This window comes from Tiliqua scincoides, chromosome 1, assembly GCF_035046505.1.
Source record: "Tiliqua scincoides isolate rTilSci1 chromosome 1, rTilSci1.hap2, whole genome shotgun sequence".
NCBI classification, from domain to species: Eukaryota; Metazoa; Chordata; class Lepidosauria; order Squamata; family Scincidae; genus Tiliqua; species Tiliqua scincoides.
The window spans coordinates 148,496,674-148,501,457 of NC_089821.1; positions in this window are offsets into that span (position 1 = coordinate 148,496,674).

Here is a 4,784-nt window from a genome sequence, read left to right on the forward strand (position 1 = left end):
AATCCATGTTTAGGTCACTGCTAGTTGTTGCACTGAATTTGAACCTCTGAACAGCTTGGAATGCCTTATTACCGTTCTCTGACTCCACCAGTGCTCTGTGATTTTATTTATGGTTGCAGAACTCGTGTTTAGTGTCAGGCTAGTGGTAAGCCCTGCTTTGATTTCCCCCATGTAGCCTTATGCTTTCGTTAACCTCACACACATGCTGGCATATATAAAATTATGTGTTCACTCTTTTTAAAATTAAAACTGAAAGTCCACAAGGGAAATTATGCAATGGGAAATAGCTGCTCCAATAAAACTGAGTCACACGTTTTACTGATTATGGCAAATTTAATTATTCCATTTAAACTTCATTCAAACAAACAAAAAAAAAGTATCCGTTTCTTACCGCATGTTTCTTCCTGTTTGTTTTCCTCTTTCCTGGCTGAAGAAATACCATTTTGAGTTCTGTTTTTTAAAGGCAAGATATACTTAGCTAGTTTCATCCTGTAGTGTATAGCCTAATCTTTTAAAATCATTAAAATAAAATAAAACCTTGCACACTCAGCTTCACTTGTGCTTATCCGTAATGCCATGGTAGCATTTTGATCTAGTGAATATCCAATAGTCTTTTCAGTTCAGGTACATTGTAAAGCCTAGTTCTCACTGAGTTCAGGCAATATCTGGGCTATACTGCTTCAGATATCATGACAGAATGTTCCTTTACTAAAAAATAAAATAAAATCTCTGCTCATGAAATGTGAACTAGTGTGTTGAGTAAAAGCGTTCTGAGATTCTTACATATAGATTTGATGTGCACAGAACCTTACGTCCCTTCATCTGCAACAGAGATTTTATTCTGCAAACCTGCATCTAGAGTCCAAGGTGGTAGAGTACAGCCCATATACACCAATTTGCCACTTCAGTCTTTGTAGGACGGAGCAATGCATTCCGGAGTTCAACTGCAGTTTGTTGGACCTTGGAACCACACTGCATCCCTTTCTCTTGGTGGATGAAGTTCAGGTTGCTTAGGTTCAGTATGGCAGTGACAAAGGGCCAAACAAATGATATGCACCTATTGGATAGATACTGGCTGTGTATGTAGCTAGGATTTGGGAACACTTACGAACAGGTAGGGAGAGGGAAAGAATTGGCGTCACATAGATGACTGCAGTGGGAAGGCCCAGCTCAGTCTGATGTGGCTCCTGAAGGGGAGTCCTATTCTCTGCCCTCCTTTTTATTTGCACTCTTTGACCCTCCGCCATCACCCTCTTCTTGCCCACCTGGCCATTTCTTTCGGCTGGATTAGAAACATGCGGGCCCAGATGCCTTCGAGAAACAGCTAGGCAGCAAAGGAGAGGCCAGTGGCATCGCGACAATCCCAGAATGTCCTGCTTCAGTCCAAGATGCTGGGCAGACTTGTCTGTTTGAAGAAGTGGGAACAAGCTGGTGGTGAGGAGGCGGGAGGGCTGCTCTGCCTCTTCCTTCTTGCCTGCTTAGGAACTGCTTCAAAACGGGAAGCAGCAGAGCCTGGAAGGAGAGAGACCAGAACAGGATTGTTGCACCTCCGCTGCTTCTTTCTCCAGCATCGCCACTGCAATGCTTACAGCAGCAGCACCAGAGGAGGAGATGGGTTGCCATTGCCCTGATCCTCCTCTCACACATTTTCATTGAATAAGGTTTGGAATGCAGTAGACGTAAAAACAAAACAAATATAACAACAATTTAAAGCAACATTGAGCCCAGGAAAATAGCGACACGAGGTAGGAACTCTCAGAGAAGAGTCCCATGGATTCAAAGATAGTAGCATAGTATCCTGTACAGCAGCGGTTCCCAAACTGTAAGCTGCTGTGGAAACTAGCCAGGGAAGCCATGGAATCCTTGCAGGAAACCTGCCACTTTATACAATGTATAGGATTGTATTCCTAATTGGGAACCATGGCCAGTGGCCCAGAAGGTCAAGGGAGCTGCTGGTCAAAAACATTTGGGAACCACTGCTATACAGATTAACAAACTGAACTAACAAAATGAAAACAGTAACCAGGGCCTTAATGCTGAGCTCCTAAAGCCTTAAGAACTATCATAACTACATTGGTTTGAGTGGATCCTGGTAGAGTGATATTTATCGTTAATATCAAAGAGCCCAATCCTATGCATGTCTACTCAGAAGTAAGTTCCATTAGAGTCAATGGGGCTTACTCCCAGGAAAGTGTGGATAGGATTAGGTTGAAAGTTGGTATCAAATCGGTGTCCATGACATACACTGTCTGACTGGCAGGTACATAACAATAGTTGGAATTTTTGATGGGAGAATTTCTTGTCTCTTGCACAAACATTTTCTTCTTGAGTGCTCCAAAACCGCCATCCTTGCACAGACAGAGCTGCTGCCATGTGGGAAGAACTCTTGATCTTGTCCAACAAAACAAACGGAGCCTTTATGAGCAAAACCCCCGCGAAAGGGGTACATGACCGACAGTTTGAGAACTTCTAGCTAAGAACCTAGGCCTGAAATGCAGCTGAATATAGAGATAATTTCCTTTGACCTTAACTGGGGGTTTCTGTTTTGCTTTCCCTCTGAAGTAGGGAAATAGCCACTTTCCTATTGTTACTCACTGTCGAGATTAGCTAATGATTGCTGTGCTTGTTCATGATGACGGCTATGTAATGAGAGTAATAACAACAAATCTTAATGACGCCTGGAAAGCAATATGTGTGGTTTTGGAACAGTCTGAAGTTCATGCCCTTCCATGGGAATGGATATTTATTTTGTGGAGAGATCCTGGCTAGAAGAACTGGTTGGATTTCAAAGAATATTCTGAGAAATACTTCTGATAGCTTTGCAGCAGGATGCCTTTCATTAAACAATGTTTACTCTGATTTGTCTGTTGTCATGGGATATATTGTTACCCTTGCATTTGGAAAGAAGCTTTGTGATGTTGCAAAATGGAATTATTTAACAAGACCCAACATGTTACAACGCTACAGGCCAAACTACATGTGATGTTGAAAGCATCATTGACCTTGATAAGCTTGGTGGGGGCTTTACCCCTACTACCTGCAGTGGACCTGATCTGGAGGAGGCTCTTATTTGGATGCTCTTCCCTTAAGAAGCATTAAGCCCTTTGAGATCAGTGGTGCTTTAAACGTCATGTCTAAGAATATAAGAAGAGTCCTGCTGGATCAGGCCATAGGCCCATCTGGTCCAGCTTCCTGTATCTCACAGTGGCCCACCAGATGCCTCAGGGAGCACAGTAGACAACAAGAGGCCTGCATCCTGGTGCCCAACCTTGCATCTGCCATTCTGAAATAGACTACTTCTAAAATCAAGAGGTTGCACATATCCGTGGCTTGTAGTTCGTTTACTGCTTTGGGTTCAACTTTGCTAGCAGAGAATGTGGTGTCTGCATTGAAAAAAAATTAATTGAATTTTGAAAAAATATGAAGAAGTAATGGAGAAAGACATATAGAAAACAAAGCACAATTTGTTTGAAGGTGAGACTTTTTAATGTTGCTGTGATCTGAGTAAGATTCAAACGCATACTTTGGTCCTCCATTCAAATCAATGGGACCTAAAAGTGCTTTAACTTTGACTGGATTGTACCATTGGCATGACAGCTGGCCAAGTAATGCAAAAATAGAGAGCTCCTTCTTCTGGACTCCAGTAGTTCCATCTTTACAGATAAAAGTTTCTTTCCTCCAGATGGAGGGGGTGGAAGGACCACCCATTTGCCAAGGTTGTATCTAATTTGGTCCTTAGACATGAAATATTGTGACAGTAGCATATCAGTTCTGATTATAAGTTACAAGGCAGAATACTGGTTCTCACTGAATTTCCTGGTGAAACTAGGCTCTTTTTTCCCAGTTATGATGTCCTAAGCACTAAAACCAGGGAAAATAACTATAGTGATTTAGCACTGGGAAAGACTGAATTCTTCTACATTGTTCGACCAGGGTGCCTTTCACAACAATTTTGGTGGCATGCCCAGAAACACTGGCATCAGCTTTCTTGCTGAACACAGGGGAAGAGTGAAAAATGTTCAGAGGGCCATATGATTGAGTTTTATGGGCACAATATGCTCCTTTTTACTCTTCCGTATGTCTTCACAGGAGGGTAAATGTCTTTCAGTATCCTTTCCCGTAACTAAACAGAAAGGAAATTGTTCTTGCAGACGAGCAGTCATTGCCATCACACATACACAGAAAAATGCAGCAATATTCCACAGCTTGACACTGGTTCATACTACACTATCCTTTCCTTTCCTTTCCTTTCCTTTCCTTTCCTTTCCTTTCTTTCTTTCTTTCTTTCTTTCTTTCTTTCTTTCTTTCTTTCTTTCTTTCTTTCTTTCTTTCTTTCTTTCTTTCTTTCCATTGCCAGGAGGAGCAGCAAGATAACAAGGCTAATCATTGTCACATTTTTTTTTAAAATTGTGCCCAGAATAAGATGAAGCTTAGTTGCTCTGAAGGGTTAAGATTCTGTTCTCACAACCTCTTCTGTGTGTGGTTGGTGCACAGACTGTCTGCTGGGGTTGACTTCTAGCCCTTGGTCAGTGTGTACCTCCTGCCCCAGGGAAAATATGTTGTTCAGAAAAATGGGTTAGAATTTGTTTAGAAATCTGTCAGTCCTGCTCATGGTGGCAAAGTGCACATAACCAACTCACCACATTTCCCCCATAGCTGCCATTTGTTCTATTGATCATGATGACAGATTCCACATCTTCTGATAAGAAGGACATTATCAGATTTGAACACACTTATATGAATGCTGTCAGAAGCTTTTCAGCAGATTTAGGAAGAGAATCAAA